Raw genomic sequence first — 20,573 nt, 5'->3', positions numbered from 1 at the left:
GTCAAACGTCACGGTCGAGACGGGCTTCCTGTCTCGTCGCGGTGTTTGTTTAATTTTCGAAGTGTTTGTTCAGTCGAAAAAAACTCGTCGTGGACGCAAACCGATGCAAGTCACGCGCATCATGAATTTTTGATGTGTTTTCTCAGTCAACAAGGGATTTCAATTCACTTTCGGTTTCTAATTCTTATTGTAAATTATTAGATTTACCCGCGACTTTCACGTGTTTTTTTACTATGTAAGAATACTATATTTATATAAAAAGGGATATAAAATTTATAATATGGAAATAATATTTAACAAGATTTTGTTAACAAAAGAAACCATTAATTTTATTCAATATTCAAGTAAAGCAAATTAATAAAGAATTACAATGAAATAACAAAGAAAATGTTAGCACTGAAATAACTTAATGGATAGAATACGTATTTTATTACTATATCGCAGTTTCTAATACAGACAAGCATCATTCAGTTTTCATGCTTTTCGAGTATTTATAATTGATTGCGTGACGGACGATGCACAAAGACATTGCGAGGGAACCTGCAAATGTAGGATGAATTGCTTTTACAGATACATAAACATAAACTCATCACTAAGAATAAGACTAACTAGATTTATGAATATCGAGATATTTAGAAAAAAATATCTCGATTAATTTATTTATACAAAAAAAAAACAGACAGACAGATATGTGTTTTGTATAAATAAAAGAAAATACTTTTAAGCACTTTTATTTCGAAAGTACAAGTTTTATAAAAAAAAAGGTACCTATAATACTTATTTGTTCTTTCATTGAAATAATTTCCGATAACTTCAATATTGAATGTTTATTTTCAAACGGCGGATATCTGCACGGTGACAGACATTCGTTGATAGTGATGAATGTATAAATTAACTTTAATTAAATATGAATTGTCACATTTTAATTAATATTAGCTGTGTAATTAAGTAGTGTTATTTGATTTCAATATAATTCGATATTTAGTGAATGACGCGCGATTGCAATTTCTCTTTACACGTTGTTTTGAAGTACTGATATTTCCTAGGGATTTAAATGTTGAAATGAAATGATCTCCAGCTACGATGCTACTTATGAAATATTTCAATAAGCATAGTGTAACTATATTCAAACTTAATACGAATTACGAAACAAGTTTTTGTCAATTACCGTCTTTGGATATTGTATATGGTGTGTGAGTATTTAAAGTATGACTAATAAATACATATATAAATTCTTGGGAGTGCAAAATCTAAAAATCTATACTTGTAGTATAGCTTTATACATATATATTATATTATTGTACATATATAGTTTAAGAGCGTAGCAATTAATAAGAGAGTGTCTTATCATTGAGTTAAATCCTGTCAAAGTTAGTCGATAATTATTAAGTTATATTTTACGCCTAGCGAAGCGGGCGGGTTGGCTAGTCTATAACTAAATATTAGGTTTAATGGAACATCATTCAATTTAGACATAATAATGATTACATCCATAGAAACAAATCAAATGAGATAGAATAGCGATGACCAAAATAAATTAATATTTGATCAAACATTTCGCATGAATTCGTTCCGAATTTTAGGCACAAAGCTCGTTGTTGGACACAACTAATTAACGATTTCACAGAACCGCAATTCGATGCAAGTAATAAAATAATTTAGCTAAACAAATCGACAGCGCTCCGACGCGTGGGTTATAAAATAAAGTTAGAATCGTCCGAACGTACTGTCGCTATGGGATTTATTTGTAATACATTTCAGCATTAACACTAGCTATAAAAAACAGGTATGTAATATTTTATTTGTGTTTTATTTTGTATTTATAGAAGGTGTTGTAAGTGAACGCTTAAATAATACATTCGATATAGAGTCATTAAAATAGAGTATCATCGTAGCGTATAAATGCATTTTCAATATTTCACTAGTGAGAGGTGAAATTAATTATTACAGAATTTTACAAGTATCAACGATGTGTTATAATTTTATATAATATAGTCATAGCAGGTAAGCTTTGTGCTGGTGTATTTATAACGCGAATCAATACAGCTCCAATAGAACAATAAAACTACAATCAAGTCTCCAATAAAATATTCACACTGTTTCGTGTTTTTGAATAACGACCGTCTCTCTATTGAAAATTATTAACAAAGTAAATAAAACTGTGAGAACAAAGAAAACATGCAATTTTATTCAAAATTTATACATAAGGTATTCATACTTTTTCAGTGAAATAAATTATCAGTTTTAATTCTTTTTTGTAACAAATATACTTGAATAATGTACGAGTGTATGTTTGAATTGCAATAAATAGTTGACATACATATAAAGACTAGCTTTATAAAAAAAAGGTGTCTGACACTGGACGCTCCGCAGATTTGCAATATCGAAATAGATTATTGAAAGTGTTTATAGTTAAAAATTACCAATAAATAAATATTTAGTAAAATAAATAAAACCAAGGGAGTAGAGAGCGGTGCCGTAGAGGTCACTGCATACGGGTCGGTCTTAACTCTTAACCCCAAGCTGTGATGTTTTACATCAAAAAATAATTTATAGCGCAAAAAAATAACCCTTAAGCAACAAAATAGAATTTTAACTGCTACAGGATTGTAAACATAATTTACAACAGCGCGATGTTTTTATACATCTATTAATACCCATGTCTATGCTAGTTCCATAAAAGTTCCGTAAATTTCTATTGGATCGGTCAGTTCTGGGACTGATCGCTCATCCAGCTGTATTTATAGCTCTTTGATTTATTTTGTTATCTCTTTATTGCTCGACTAACGACAAGCATTCTCCTTGGAAGATTAATCACTCCCGTCAACGTGATTTAGCAGAGCAACTGATATTTAATGTGTGCTATTCAGACACAATACGCCTCGTTTTATATTTAAATTATTTCTTAACATTATAAAATCCAATAATCAAGAACTCAATAAGCTATAACTCTAATTGTAAATAAGGAGTGAGTTGATGCGAAACTAACAATTTGCTGACAGGTTGATGGACAGATTAATAATTATTATAAAATCTACATAAATGTCAATTTTACCATTAATTATATCAGCAGATAATAAAATGAAATGAAACAATTTCTATTTCATTTCATAGCAATAAAAAAATCAGTCTGATTCAACCTTAGCGAGTTTTAATTAATTCTCTGTGAAGACTGTTTGCTTAAAAGCGAGATGCTTGTGGAACGAAATACACATTACTGTAACAACTTTGTAATAATTTTGTATGTTTTCAGGTTTTATTACAGTTTTTACGGAGTCTAGACTGGTAATCAAATATTCAAAGAGCAATATAAAAAAAATTAAAGACGTATAATAATCAGGGCTTACTGTGATTATATATGTAATTTAAAAGTAATACAATTAAAAAATTAATGCATTTGATACTGCGAGGTTTAAATTAAAGAACGAATAATAGTGTAAGTAATAAAATATTGATATCTACCAAATGTTTTAATCATTTAATAAACGTCGCTTAATGAAGATGTCTCAGATGGTCATGCTTCTTTCATTGAACCCACACTATCAAATACACTTACGATCATATTTTCAAGGCTTTGAATAGTTATTTGTTATCTTTTCCATAATTTGTGATAAGCGAGTGTTGAAAATTAAAAGCCTATAAGTGTCTTCCCACGCACCAGCGACAGGTTCGGGGTTACGTTTTAGACCACGTAAATAGTATCTCTAAAGGTATGTCGTTATATGAGCGGTTTAAATATTTTTGAAAGGGTTTGTAATGATGAAATATTATTATGATTAAAATACAGTATTATGCTAATTTATATGTGTTAATCCAAATATATTAGTATCTAAAATATATATTATTTAACTCAGACAAAAAGGTTGTAAAGTTTTAATTTAGTTGATAAGTGCCGCTTTGAGTTGACAGGCAAAAATAATATGAAAGTCTGTACGAATACCCATTTGAATTATTAATTAGAATAAAATATAACTCATGTAATTATTCTGTGGTTAATCTTTTAATCATAACCGTACTTTCCTATTAAAGGATAGGCTTAGTGAGTATTCCATTACCCTGCTCCACCGCCAGTGGGCGTATCCTACAGCGGTTTTTGTATAGTATTGTAATATTCAACGTCAATTTTTACAGTTTTATACATTTTTTTTTACATTAGCAGCCTGTAAATTTCCCACTGCTGGGCTAAGGCCTCCTCTCCCTTTGAGGAGTAGGTTTTATAAATAAAAGCTTTATATTATTCATACAATTTTGTATCTAATTTTCTATTTTATTTTATCGCCGATCGTATAAAAATCGCTTGTTTTTCGAACATGCCTTTAGTCGGAAAGGTACTAGATGCATGGCGTTTGGCGTTGTAATAGTTCTTGCAATCGCGGGCCGAGTCGAGACGGGATCGTGGGCGGTGGCGCCAATGCCTACTTTGATAGCGCGAACTTAGTATTAACGTTTTAAACCTATCAGCTACAAATAGTGATTACGGACGTTCGTGTTTCTAGTCCAATAATTACTTGCCCGACTACATTGCTATGTATATTTCTTGCACAGAGCTGTAGGTTTTCTTGAAATGTTTTGAATTTGAATTACATAGATTGTTCGCTATAGATAAAGTGGGAGGATATTTCTGGACTCTATTATGTGTATTTTGACTTTCACTATGGTAAATTCAACTTCATTCATTTTTATTTTTAAGATATTCTAAGAAAGTTCGTAAGAATACAAATAGCTAGAACAACATTAGGGATCCTTAGTACTTGGTATTATTTTTCTTACTTGACCCAGCTTTATTTTATTATTAGGACTACACGAAATTTTTCCAATGACACAAAATTTTGTAAAAAATATATAAATATAATAGTTATAAGAAAAAGCAAAAGGGTTGTTAGTATTAAATAATATTAACCTCACAAATTAAATTTAATGTAGGAGCTTATAAAAAGAACAAGCACATATAACCACATAATTTCTTACCGTAATGTGTAAATTTAAATTAATAAAGTCGAGCTGACTGAGCGTAACAAATCATTGAAATGGTTGTATCTGTCGACGGGCGTATTTAACACGCCTTAACATCTTTTGTTCTGTTGTTTATACAAATTAATATTTAATTTTCACGTCGGAACATATCATGGCGCGAGTGAAAAGGTTTTTTACATGCGAGGTTTACGTACGATGACGTTGACAGGTAGAATGCCTGTAATGTATTATTAACATGAAGGATATTTTTTTTTGCGATGGCGAAAAATATTTTTATTTGTTTATTACTAAACATAAGCAAAATCATCAAATAATTTAAGCAGCGAATATATATATATATATATATATATATATATATATATATATTAGTATATATCGGTTAAATACTTGTATTGCCGTATGTTTTGTTATAAATATAATTTGATTTTGTGTATATTTGTTATACTAACACCTCAGTATATCAAAGACTACTTGCATATTAAAATGACTGCCCTACATATACAATTAATATACATGTAATATATGTCAGTTAATCATTTTACACACAGCCTAAACCGCTGGATGAAATTTCGTTCATGAATTCCTTATGAAACGTAGATGATCTTAGGAAAGATTTTTCGAAATTCATATTCTAAATGAGTTAGACGTGTAAGGTTGTATGACAATTCATTTCTGATGTTATATATGCTTATATATTCATGAGTTAACGACAGTTGTAAAAGCTTTTTGAAATTTTATCACATTTTTTTTTGAGTACATTTTTAAGACTTCCTTTTATGAGTTAAAGACAGTTTACTGAGTTTTTGTAAATTTGTCGCCACAGAACGTTTAATTGGGGATGAGAAAACTGTCATATATCAAACATCAAAATGGGGAACTTCTGTAAATGAAATTGACATTTAGGGTGCTGTTTTTAAGAAAAATAGTTTTTTAATAATGTTTCCGATGAGGTATTTCATCTGGTACACGACTAGTATCATATATACAAAAACTGTTAATAGAAGCTAGATAAATAATTAGGTAATATTACATTTGATACTTACTGATTTCTTCTAGATATGTTTACTAACCGCCAAACACAAGATGAATCATAAGTACAAGTTAACCACACTTAATGTTAATTAATCCGCGATATTCAATAAATACTCAATTTAAATATGACGAATTTCAAATATAAAATAACATACGTATATTTATATAAAGGTTATAAATACATACATATTTATTATTTATAAACTCATACATATTTAAGTAATTTAGTCCTCTATATAATCATATTGTGTGCAAATTCTAACATCTTAAGTATCTCGAGGCACTGTCGTAATTTAAATAACCTATAAATAGATTAATCCAGATTTCAAAGCTACGCCCATAAATCACTTAGTCTTCGGCTTTATCAGCCTACGCCGTCGAAAACAGATAAAATTAGAACCAAATTTAAATTTTAAAATAAACTGATGTCTATATTTTGTACTGAATTTGTACGATTTTATTCATTTCATTCAATACATAATTCATTATCAGATATTATTATAATAAATCTACTAGCTGAAACTTTCTAGATATTATAAGTTCATGTTAAAATGTGAAAGCTATGAAATATATACCGTTAATAAATAATTAATGATTTTAAGTTATAATCATTACTATTAATAAAAAAATAATTCTCAAATCTTAAAACAATACAAAAAAGAAACTCTAGCACTGACAGATTCTATATTTAAATTTGAAAGATTTTAATTTAATCTCTTCGCGAAAAATCTTCATGGAACGGCAAAATGCAGTGTTTACAATTTCGAATTTAAAATTCTTTTGTTTCCTGTGTTGCTGTCATCCTAATGATGACGATGCGACGCCTCACACCGTTTCATATTCATCACGGTTACGTCGCTATTAAGCCGCAGACGCTTAGATTTACAACCAGACCCGCCACTATTTGCATAATAATTTTCACTTATGAATAGGTATTAAGGCCTTATTGCGCTTATAAATATTTACATCTAACTCGATAGAGTGGGAGGGGCCTATCTTATACCTTCACTCTTCCTGTCAAGTGATGACGTGAATGCTTTGATGATTCCAGGAAGCGAATGAATGATTGATGTAATTTCGCTGTAATGAACATTTTGTGTGATATACGCGTACAATTGAGTTTATTAAACTATACAATACAGAGATTGTACTACTTAGCTAAGCCAATTTATTGCTCAATGCTGATGTATTTTATGAGCCTTTTGAATATAACATTATTTATGGTCATGTTAATAGTATATTTCGATCATAATAATTAATGATGAAAAGATTTCCATTACAATTATCACAACTTTGAATTTCACATTAAATTTGCATAATATATATATTTCGAAATGAATAAGTTATCGAATATTTAAGAGTTAAACAGGTTCAAATATTTGAGCGTTATAAATAAAATGAATTTATTTTTTAAAATAGTCTGACATACGCCTGCTGATCCAATGCGTGACTAATCCACATGAGATAAACCGTGGGAGTCCCCTTGTATGCGGGGCACCAACAAATAAGTGCAGGTTCCAGTTCGACCGCCACAACTCGTGTAGCGTAGGCTTTGTCTAGTTATTTATAGGCATGCGCTCTGATAACCTGTCGAACGTTGTTAGCAGTAATTTTTAGTACTACGATTCTGTACTGATTGATGTACGTTCAGTTACAAGATATTGGAAGATCAAGTTTATTTTATAAAGGCGCAATGCCTCTTTTCTTTAGATATTTATGACAAACATTTTAGTATAGTTATGGATACGGATAAAGCCTACAGGTTTAACGTAAAAAAACTGCTTGTGTATGATTGTATTAGTATTTGTGATAAGATTACATATTGAACAGTGGGCCATAAGGCTATAATTTTGTGTGTAGAGGAACCGGATGCCTTTTTATTATTAATAAGGTTTATAGAATATCAATACATAGGACTAGAAGATTAGTATATCATTATAAAACGAGGGTGATTTTATCGGGCAATCCTTTTTCATTATTTCTTAGTATTTATTAGTAAGATTTTCAAAAATTAATACTGTAAAAACGAATATCTAATAAAAAATATGTCTCGCGTATGTCTTTCTTCGGTTCTTCTCAGGGTGGTGGAGGTGTTTCTTACCGAACCGATGGTAGAATTTTTGACAATCAATAAGAAAGTGTAATTACTTCTATATTTAACACAGATTTGAATTTTTTTTAGCTAAGAATCCAAATGGTTCGGATCCCTTTATGTGATCATTCATAGTAACATTTCCATATTCCGGTAGTTCCATTGCGAAGAATAACATTCAATCATGACCTTGTAGGTTTGGTAAAATATTTTGGCAACTTTGTGCTCATGAATCAAGTCAAGTTACGGCTATTGCTCGTAACCATGAAATATCCATAAAATTATATTGCTCATGTTACGTTTCTTCCTAACAAAACTTTGTCCTTGATTTAATACACTATACGTTGAAAGCTCGGTCTAGTTAAGGATCACATAAAAAGTTGATCACATAAATTTTACAAAAAGTTTTTAATATATCGAAAAAATATAAAATCACCACTGGCTAACGATTAAAGAAAAAAATAACGTTGATTATGAAATGGAAACTGTTGCAGGGCCCATTGTTACGAGTATGTTAATCTCTGAGATGTAGCAAAACTTATGTACATCTACAGTATTTACATAACCAACGCACATTCAATTAACATGGCTCCTACATTAACATAGAATTGTCATTGACTACCTACATGTTTACTGTTGGTCGAGAAATTGGAGCTATGGTAAACCAAATATCAAACATGTTTACCCAAACGTGGGAATTAGGTAAACCGCTCGATCTTAAATGAGCCTCTTAAGCCACTGCGTCAACATCAATTTATTTTGTCAATATTGCTTCTAGACCACTCCTCTGACGGTACCAATGTTTAGTATCGTGAATCAATTTACAGAGCATTTATTTAAATGGTACACATTTCTGAAATCTAGCTGAAGTAGCATATTGAACAAGGTTATGAAAAACTGATATATTCATTCAGGTTTTAAGAAACATAAAGATTCAGTATCCTTACAGTTTGATGATAATCCCTGTTAAGTTTCAATGAAAATTATGATCTTATTAAGAGTTTAAAAAAACCATTCAAAAAAAGAATCGCCGGATCATTAATACAAAATTTCAATAATTGATTTTCTTTTAAGTAAAAAAACATTTTGTATCACAGCTTATCTTATTTTGTTTTCTTTTTGTTTTGTAGTATAAATGAATTGCAAATTGATTCAAATGAAACACTTAAGAGATCTCGACTACAAGCCGGTTCTGAATTTGTTATCCGAAAGTAACTGTTTATTCTAATTTAAGGGATTTAGCACAATCAAGCATCCTTAAACAGGAAGCGTTGTAATGACAGAACTTTAGGGTTGTAGTGAGTTCGAATCCGAAATTTCAAACAGGTATTGGCTCTTGGTGATAAAGTTATAAAATCGCTTTGCGCTGCGTGACCGCACTCCCGAACGGCTTCTGAGGGTGTTTTATTGAAAAAGTACGAGTCGTGATCTGACTGCGTGAGGGCTGGTCGTCGTAAAATATGAATAATGATCATTGACTCGCTTCAGTATTTGGTGCTCGGAGAAGATAATCTCGTCTAAGAAGTCCTATAAAGTTTCGTTGAATGTATTTAGGTTCTCATTGAATATTTTAGATATTAATTTAACTTTTTCGTAAATAGATATGCTCTTATCAGAATTTTTGTTATTACAAACTTTATCATTACTTGTTTTAACAAGTTATGGTAGCCTTGACCGTTGAGAATAAATAAAATATATTGTAAATTTTAGAATGTATATATTGTATAAATTTATAACACGTTCCTCAAGTATGTTTGCTAGAAAGGTTATTAGTAAAACAAAATAAATTTTATTCAAGTAAGCTGCTACAAGCTGTTTTGAATCGCTATTTCATAAGATTAATTAAACGTAAAATTGCTTCGGGTTGTATATTCCGACAATCGACTGGAATCTCTGTAATAAGTCTTCGTTATACGGATTTTAAATTTGTATTTATATCATGTACGAATACTATTTCCATTATATATAACGTATATAATCATTTTGTTTATTCAAGATTTTTTAATTATTTAATATATTTATTATTAATTAAGTGATAAATTTAATTATTTTGAATAAAATATATGTTTTATAATATATTAATTCTAATAATAAATTATATTACGACATTCTTCTGACCAACTTCGACCACGACTACATATTAAAGAATATAGCATGTGAATATGTCCAACAAGTTATATCACTAAAAAAGGACTTTTAATTAAAAAAAAAACCATATGTATTTACCTTTATTCTTGACTAAAATCAACGGCGCCGACAATTCAATACAACTGCGCAGGAGATATTACAAGTGTGTGCACAAACACTAAACTCACTATTCCATCACTCGCATAATTCGACTGGACGACTATCCAAATCGGCTGCAAATAGTCCAGGAGCAGGAGTAACAGCTTTACGTGATTTTAAAGACACGACACTGTCCCACACCGAACTTATGCCTCTACTGACATCGACCGGGATTTAAACTTAGGCCCTCAGGATCTGTAGACTCAAAAGCTAGCTACTAATCCAACGAAGCATCTATATGATAATCATATTATGGAATTTATTACGTGTATGTATTTGTACAAACATTAAAGTGATACAGGTCTGTATATGCACATATATTCGATATGAAGGGTCTTAATCAGCTTAGTGGATTTGCAGAGACCACGCGTAGCAATATGATGATACGGATTACACAATGGACGGTTGTAAGACAATTATTAATTTATATGTACATATTCGTTTTATCATTCATTCGAAATTGGCAAGAATTTCCGATCATATTATAATTAATAACATTACTACAATTAAGATCATAAGTTACAGACAATTGAATTCGTTTTGTATGAAAATAATATTGACGATGATGTATTTCTGATCGATTTGGGAAATTGCGGTTAAACTCCGACCTCCGAAAAATTCCGTGACAGAAAAATCAAATAAGGTTACTAGCCCGACCCGTGATTTAAACACAGGACCTCGGGATCTTGTACTCTTAAATGCCTCCTTCTCCCTAATTGAGGCAACGATTGGGATTATTCCACCCAATGCTCTAGGGAGATTGGAATATACATGTAATGTGTGTTTGTGGCAGAACTTAATCCGATACTCAAGTTTCCTTCCAATGTTCCACTCTATAATTAAGAATGAGATATATTATTAGTAAATCGTTACAGCTCAGTGATGATTGCCTGATTTTCCTAATGCTGATTGGACACAATGATCAGACGGATGGAAACTATCAGTGTGATTGGATAAATACTTTAATCGTAGATGGTATTACGCTGCGGCTCTAAAGAACACCATTAATGTTACTAACATGGACAAACTTTATGGAAAAGAACGAATAATGCGGTTAAAATCGCCGGATCCGGCTAGTTAACGATAAAATTATTAAAAATATAATGATAGTTAAATCTACAAATTCCATTGTCGCAGGCACCGTTTAAGAACTAAGACATACAATATCATTTAAACAAGGCAACGCACGAAGGCCTTTGTGCCCGATTAGAACTACTTGAGCACTTCCCATCGACAAAACGGGCACGTAGCCAGTTACCGTTCCTTTAATAAGACAGCAGTGGGTGTAATAGCCAATAAGCATTACTGTGTATCAAAAGGTTATTTAACAATCTGTCATTAAGCTAAATGAAAGCATAAAAACTCGTGTAATAGATGATGGGCATCATTAATCATGCATTCATAGCCAGCGTCAATCACAACGATACCGCTTAGCCGTATCAACTTTATGCTTGGATAAACAAGTTTCCTGTTACTAAATGATATTACTTATACCAATTATAGATTTTAAAAGCCTTTTATAATGTTGTAAAAAACTTAATGATTGCCGTGTCTAAATTTTGTATATTTTTTGGTCTGTGTTTACTGTTTTTTTTAAAGGATAAAAACTGTTTACAACGCCGTACATCAAGTTATAAAAATAGATAAGACGTTCATATAATATTTTAGTAACATAGAATACTAACTGTTTTTTCACCGGTGGGTTACTGTAACCATCTGGGTTGGTACTGCTGAATTTTGTCAATTATTCTTCAATACAAAAAAAACGTATATACGTACTCCGATTGCAGGCTGAGTGAGCCAGTTAATTTAAAAGCACAAGGAAGTAGGAACATATCGTATTGAATCGATATTTAGAATACGTTAATCATTGAAATTTCATGTGCTTAATTCGCGCGAGGAATCCTGCCTGATTCGGATGAGAATCTGCTAGACGTGTTGTTATTCCATCGGAATAGCGTGGTTAAGAAGAGAAGAAGTGCTAGCAATAGGACATTTACAGGCTGTTACAATACTACTTAAATTACCATTTACCATCAGATGGCTCCTTGAATTTACCTCAGATCCTCCTTTGTATCTCTGTCAAAAGTAAATATCAAAAGTAAAAAAAAACGAACTATGTGTTTTAAGTAGCGTTATGAACGTAACATTTGTAATGCTAAAATCAACAAAAAAATATCCCTTAAATAAAAGTCAAACAAGTACTCAATCAAAGGTTTAATGTTAGGTAAATAACAATAAATAAGGTTTATCTTGAACGTCCTAAAATCTAAGATTTCATGTTGATTTCAATTTATTTTTATCGTATGGTCGTTACCGCTTATCATTTAAATAATGTATTTAATTATAGAGTAATAATTCATAGCTTTCCTCACGGAAGCATTTGTGATTGTTTACCCTAAATACCGTTGCTCGCGTGGTGTGCTGAAATTAAAAATATATCTTAATTGTGGTGGTATACGGCGTGTTTTGTGATATAAGTGTTTATTTTCAGCGATTTCGTTTCAAAGCGTGTTGACTGTAATGATTGTGATAAGTGGGTCGCTATTATTCTCCTCTCCATTATTCCGCTTAAAATCCTGTGTTTAATAATGTCCTTGTAAATACTTAGGAAGCTGTTGATAATCAAAAGAATAATTACATATGCGTATTTTTATTTAACAAATATTTTGACTTATGAATTACGGCATTTGTTAATAAATTTACTACGGTTAGAGTAGAGTTTGTTTTAGTAAGAAATATTTATTTAGTAAATGGTGAATATTAATAACATTTTTTAATTATTATATTAACAGTTCAATTCAGAAAATCCCCAATTATTAAGGTAAGGCAATATAATACGGCTGGATCCAGTAAAATGAGAACATAAAGGGGCTGCTTTAAAAATAATTTGGAATATCGCCAACTGCCGTGTGGCTTGCAACTGGTGGCGGATTTACCCTTATACTGCATGGAAACAATTCCATTGCTTTATTTAAGTACTTACTTAGAAATGCTAAGTTGATAATTTACCGTTATGTACCATAATAATGCCATTACAATTTTTTCCGTATGTGTATCAATGTGTTGTATATCAATACTAATATTAAATTCAAAAGTAACTCTGTCTGTTACCTCTTTACGCTTAAAACACTGATTTGATTTAGATTAAATTTGGTATAGATAATTACCCCCTCAAGGGGGTAAAAAAAGGGGGGGGAGAGTGACGGTTTTGTATGCTATAGGTAAGGTTTTATAAATTTCGCACATGTACATTGTTCAGCTTGTATATAAATACTATTCTGTCGTATATTGTGTTTGCAATGTCAAGCTCGTTATAAAACATCTGATTTTTATAGGAGATTTGTAGATTGTCAATTAATCAAGTCCGATAATTTACCGGTACACAATTTTATCATTTTACAAATAAAAAAATAAACCGCTCGTTCTTTTTAATTTAGACCCGTACTTCCAGTATGTTAATATATGCTTAAATACGTATAAAAATGTAAGTTTGGCGCGTGCCGTAAAATATATAAGCAGGTTTTGCGAGGGCAGAGTTACTACTGATTATATTTTAACTGGTAATGTCTGCGGTCGAAAATTGCCCCTTTTTTGGATGAAATTCAACCGATTTTTATAACGACGACTTTATATCTTTCAAATGAAACATTAGTATTTAATTTTATTTAATTATTTATATTGCTCCTTTGTTATGAAAATAAACGAATAGTAATGCTCAGGAAACACACCACCTAATATTAAATAGTAACGACCATAGACAATGACAAGCTAACAAACATTTAATTATGTATTCTATTTTATTATATTTCATATATTATACTATAGGTTTATTTATACCACAGATCGTCAATGCGCTGCCAACCGTTGCTACCAACTAAGACGCTATGTCCCTTACGCCTGACACACTCACCCTTCAAAACGGAACACAGTAATTAAGTATTGATATTTTACGGTAGAAAAGCGAAGTGGGTTGTAGCCACTTAAAAGAAACTGCTCGAAGCCCTACTGGTACAATTATATGGATCAAATAGTTTAGTAAAAGTAATTTACTTAGATCTATGTTATCGAACTTATTAATCTAGCTAAATATGTTAAGGTGTTTTTATGTGAACGCGATGATTATTTTTCTACTTAATTTGTGTAATTTAGTTGATTCATTCTACGTCAAAAGATTTACTTAGAATCTATGTAGGTTATTATTTGATTACTAAGTGACTTTATCTGCTTTATATGCTTATTTCACTGTTGGATCCTGAACTATAAAACAGAGTGTTAAAAATTTTAGAAATGTCTTTTCTTTTTACCTAAAATTGTATAATACGATTGCCCTCAAATAATCAATTAATTTATTTTATAGCTAGTGTCACTTGGAATGATATAAGGATTCTAAAGATACTTGAAAAACTGTTCGGGCGTTTAAAAGTTATGATGGAAAAAAGAAACATACATACACAGTATTCATAAGTACGTACTTATAAACCCTGAAAACATTTCAATCCTTTATTGGGCAGTCGTGTGATGACTACATCCCATGTTCCATGTGATAAAAAAAAATTACTCGTATCGAAAAGAGTTACCAATGCAGCTAAAAAGTTGGATGTTGCAAAGTTGATTGTTGGTCTATAATAAAGTTGTGTATAAAAGTAAGGAAACATCATAAAAGAGGTTTTCGTGTACGTCCCGCAAGTTTATGGACCAGAACCGGAGAACTGTCGTTTTATATCGTTATTGTATTGTGTTCTTATAAAGACACTACGTTAACCAAACCCTTCACAGCTAGGTAAATAACTTTGATTTGGCAAAGAAAATTATAGAGATATTCAAAATAATAACATGCCAAGCCGTATTTGCTTTCGATGTGTACCACCTGACATCTGGCTTTGGTAAAGTGCAACACTAACATTTTATGTTTTTGGAAATAGATTGTTATTTTCTAATAGCTAACTCAGCACTGCGTGCACTTTTTTTGGCATATAGGTAGGCGAACAGCAAATGTGCCACCTGATGGTAAGTGGCTACCACTGCCGATAGACATTGGTGCTGTAAGAAACATTAACCATTCCTTACGTCGATAATACGCCAGCATCCTTGGGAACTAAGATGTGATGTCCCTTGTGCTTGTAGCACTTGTACACTGGCTCACTCATCCTCCAAATCGGAATACAACAATACTGGGTACTACTGTTTGGCGGTAAAATATCTAATGAATGGCATGGTGGATGGTACCTACCCAGACGGGCTAACACAAAGTCCTGCTACCAAGTAATCGAAATCAAATCAAAGGTCAAATCGAATAGCGTTCGCTTCCGCGGCTTCCGTCCTTTTTCACGAATTCGCTCGCACGTATTGTAGGTAAGCGGAAGTAAAGACGTTCCACAACAAATAACATCAAAAATCAGCTTCCATTTAATTTGTGTTTATTTTCACTTGCAACAATAAGTAACGGATACTCAGGTACTTAACTAATGTTGTTTAGGTACCTAACTTAAATATGTCTTTGTCTTTCGAAAAGGAGATCAATGATAGAAAGAGAAAAAAAAAACACGCACTAAATTACGTTATTGAGATTGATATATAATAATTATTAGATAATAATGCACTGTGTTGGTAGAGTGTCGTGCAAGCCCATCTAGGTAGGTATCTACTCATCAAACATTCTGCCACCAAGCTAGTTAGTATTGTTGTATTCCGGTGTGAACGGTGAGTGAGCCAGTACAACCAGAGGCACAAGGGACATAATAACTTAGTTCCCAAAGTTGGTCACACATTAGATATGTAAGGAATTATTAAAATTTGTTACGGCACCAATGTCTATGGGCGGTGGTACCACTATCAGGTCTGCCCGGTCGTCCATATATTTCTTAAAAAAGGGTTAAACTCTATATTGTATATTTTCAAATATATTTTTAGATAACAGTCAGAATAAAAATATGTCAGATAAAAAAAAAATACGTGGACGCAATCAAAAACCAATACGGTTTACTCGACAATCTCGATACAAGATCTCAATATCTCATCGGATGTATCGGAGTTATTCTCTCGAAATATGGCTTGCAATAAAATACCGACGCCGGGAAATGGAAAAGCAATCGGCAAAATCCACACAATCATAATACGAGAACTGAATATGAATTTCCGAACCCTCATATGTATAATAACCCGGTATAATAACATACGTACAAATATGTAATAAATATTATCGTAAATATTTTATGTTTGACTAGCCTTTTCATTGATCGTATACCTGAATTATTTTTCCAGGGCTTTGGTTGAAATTTCCCTATTTTAAATGGTGTAATTATTGTTTGTTGTATTTGTAATATCGTTAATTATATTGAAGTGTAATATTAATTGAAACTGTAGAATAAACAAACAATAAACAACTCCAGACGTAAGTCGATTTTAAATGTAGCTGTGATCGGACGTTAATTCTAAGTTAGAAGAAGAGGCCCTTTTTACCTTATATTTATATCTGTGATTACTTTACGGTGTAGAAAAAATCAAGAGTATGGTGATTTCGTTATGGCACGTTTCAATATATATTATAAAATTTAAAATAAGCGCGAAGGCTGCTCAGGAAACTGCCGCGCGTCGTACTAAGACATACATGCGTCATTTTTCTGTAAACGATTTTCAAATCAGCCAGTATACCGACTGTATATTACAAAAACTACTGAAAAATGTATATATTTTTTTAATGTGGATATTATATTTTTTTGATTTAGCCAAATATAGCAAAAAGTGATTTTTGCATTTTTTTCAAAACCGACACTATTTTACGATCATGGCGAAATATAGAATATACAAATTTATAAGTCAAAGTTAGTTCGCTGTGAACGTGAAAAAACATGTAATTGGCTTATGTGATTTTTATTCAATCGTTATAAACGACGTTTTTGCACGTTCTTTTTGATATTCTACAAAGTCTACAGGTACTTTTATTTACAACTAATTAAAAATGTTTGCACAATTATTTTTTTAAATCCATTTGCATAATTCGTATTTGGAATTATATATCCAAATCAATTAATCAATGAATTCATGCATCCAAAACTCTAATGCGATTTGTCGAAGTTGTAATGTACTGCGCAAGCGAGGCGGATAGCCGAGCCAGTTCATTTGATCGGTTCATTTGGAGTCTGACTGGAGCTCTCCCGATACATGCTACGACTGGATGAACTCGATTTCGATCGTCAATAGGGGAAAAGGTCACTATTGAAGATACGAGATCGTTCGAAAATATATCGCATTCGAGATAAATTGCCAAAACAAAAGCAAAATAAAAAAATAATAGTATTAATAGTACTCTAATATAATTAAACGTCGGATGTTATCAAAAAATATTCCATAATTATATTTTTCTATATGTAAACAAGGAATTTCTTAATTGTACATAATATGATATATAAATAACACTATTAAAAATGATTCATATTTACTTTAGGTGAAATTATATCTGTGATTATAGCAAGTTGTTCAAATTATCGCACGATTTCGAGAATATACCCTCAGTATAGCTGGTGAATAGACTACGGGAGGCTGAGTGAAATTGACAGATTTATTTGCGTTCGGATAAACCGGGATTGCAACTGGCTGAATTTTTTACAACGCCCGAGTCAAACGGACCCGGTGTATGTTGGATTGGAAATAATTTCATTTAAACTGACAATTGCTTGCCAATGCGTATTACAACATGAAAATGTTTCGTGATATATTTTCGAACTTTATGATAATGTGTTTGTTGTACTTTGAATTGTATATAAATAATAAAATTCATATTCAAAGATTATTCTTCAACCAAACAGCAATACTTATCATTGTTGTGTGTAAGTAAGAAGTCGCAAGATTATGGAGCCAGTGTAATTATAAACACTTCAGTTACCAAGTTTAGTGGCACATTGGCGATGATGTTTACCTACCGTTAGGTAACCCAATTCTCCAGCATGTTTACCCATATTAAATAAAAGTTTTGTGACATACTATGTATAAGAAATTATAGTTAATCGAACATTAAATAATTATTTCACAATTCAATACAATGCTTACATGGTTAATTTGCTGTCTTATATTTGTACGAATCGACTACTACTGTATAAAGATTGCTACAAAATAAAACGTCTTTACCTGGTCTGTGTCAACCAACCGGGTCAAAGCATCGAATATTTCATCTCCTGGGAAATTACCACTTCCTCAACGTGGGTTCTTAACTCGGTGTAAGATAGGGACTTCGCCCCTCACGCGCCATCAAAAGCAAATTGTGGTGAGACCGCATCGATTTTACATACTCATAAAATCCGCATCGCCACATCAATACTACTCTTCTTCGGAATTTAAAGATTTAACTTGAGTTTGTTTATCGATGGTTGCTACATAATGGTGTCTATTTTACGTCTTAAGATTATAATAATTTTTAAGAAATCAAAAAAAAAAACTCCTTACAGTTTTTTTTTTATAGCAAATATGGTTTGATATATAAATATTCTAATTATTTTTATTTGTCAAACGGTACTTAGTATCTAAAGGTTGAAAGAATAAACAATGTACCGGTATGATAGATTAATAAATAATTAAACAGACCCGTCGATTGTAGCAGACTTACATAAGATAAATTACAATGTTTTGTACGGAACTCAATATATTTAGAAACATTTTTTTAAAAGAATCCCTTTTAAAAAAAAAAGTTATTCAAAGTCAATATGGTGGTCGCATCGGTTTAAAATCATGGCCCATTGAATGGGGTGGTCCGGCCATTGTTATAAAATATTTTTTATAAGATACGTTTGAAATACCTATCCTAAACCAACAAAGGCGTGAATGATTTTATCCGAGGTGAGTTTAGATATTTAATATTCCATGTACATTGTAGAATCTATGATATAGAAATAGTAAATTAAAACTCAACTACCTTATGTTTTTCGCAAAATTAAAACATAACCTCAAATCGAAAATTGTTCTATAATCTGAATTTATATTAAAGGTTTTGATTATTTATATGCCGACTCTTAGAGTGGGGAAAGCGGCGAAAAAATAGTGGTCAACGGTTAGCGACTATGTAGACGCACACTAGTAAAGTAGGTTGACGTTTGGCGAGTGTCAAATGTAGCTGTCACCCACACCAAGCTACTAAATTTGGCCCGTTTGTTTTAATTCATTTGTATTGCGACACTCTACATTTATAGATATATAAATAATCTAAGGCTTAAACAATTATAATCTGAGATTGTCACATTTTTATACTGTATTTTTTTTTGCGTTTTCTGTTCGAAATATGAAAAAAATATAACAGTATTTTAAATTTGTAGTGTAATGGCGCGTTATTTGTCAGTATTTGTAACATGTAAAGCTTATTATTAGCATGAATAGTATGAATAGCTAAGGGTAGACATTGTTTTTCGTAGCTGTTGTCGTTTATTAAAAATACTTAGTTTTATTAAAAATTGATGATAATTATTTAATACAAATAATAGATTTTAAATGTAAAAGGAAACTAAACTAATCAGATTAATTTGTATTTGTTTATATTAAAAAGTCATTTATTAAGCCAAAAATAAAGATTTCAATGACCTCTTGCATTAACCAAGAGAAGCATACAATTTTTCATAAATTATACTACTAATCCAACTATAGCAATATTCGAGCAATTGAGCTACAAAACCAAAGCATTTTTATGTACTACGAATAAAATAGATCTTTAAAATGTACAACTGATTTAATACTTTAAAATAAAGTTAAATATTGAATATATATAATTGTTATTTTTATGATATTAATGTTTATTAGAATATAATTGGTACTTTAAAATAACGCAAGTGAAGAAGTCAATAAATATTTATATTTAGTAACTAAATTATTGGAAGAACCATAAAAACTCAACTAGTTGAACTGCCTTGAAACCGCATTCCGAACCTGTGATAACCTATTTGAAACATAAAACAATGATCAAACAGAATATTGCTATTTGATTTGGAACAAGTATACGAACGTTTAGTCCACATTTTTTTTTTAAATTTTTTTTTATGTCTAGGCATTAAATCTTATCGTAATGGTATAGTCTATGGGAGTATAATGATGTAACGATGTATTCGAAAAAGGGTGTATTTGTAAATGCAATTCCATTAGCCCGGATTGCTAACATTTCAACACGCCAAACATCTATGCAAATTGAACGAGGAAAAAGTATGATGGA

The sequence above is a fragment of the Vanessa tameamea genome, chromosome 12, assembly GCF_037043105.1.
Source record: "Vanessa tameamea isolate UH-Manoa-2023 chromosome 12, ilVanTame1 primary haplotype, whole genome shotgun sequence".
In the NCBI taxonomy this organism is placed as follows: Eukaryota; Metazoa; Arthropoda; class Insecta; order Lepidoptera; family Nymphalidae; genus Vanessa; species Vanessa tameamea.
Note: the sequence above shows the minus strand (reverse complement) of the source record.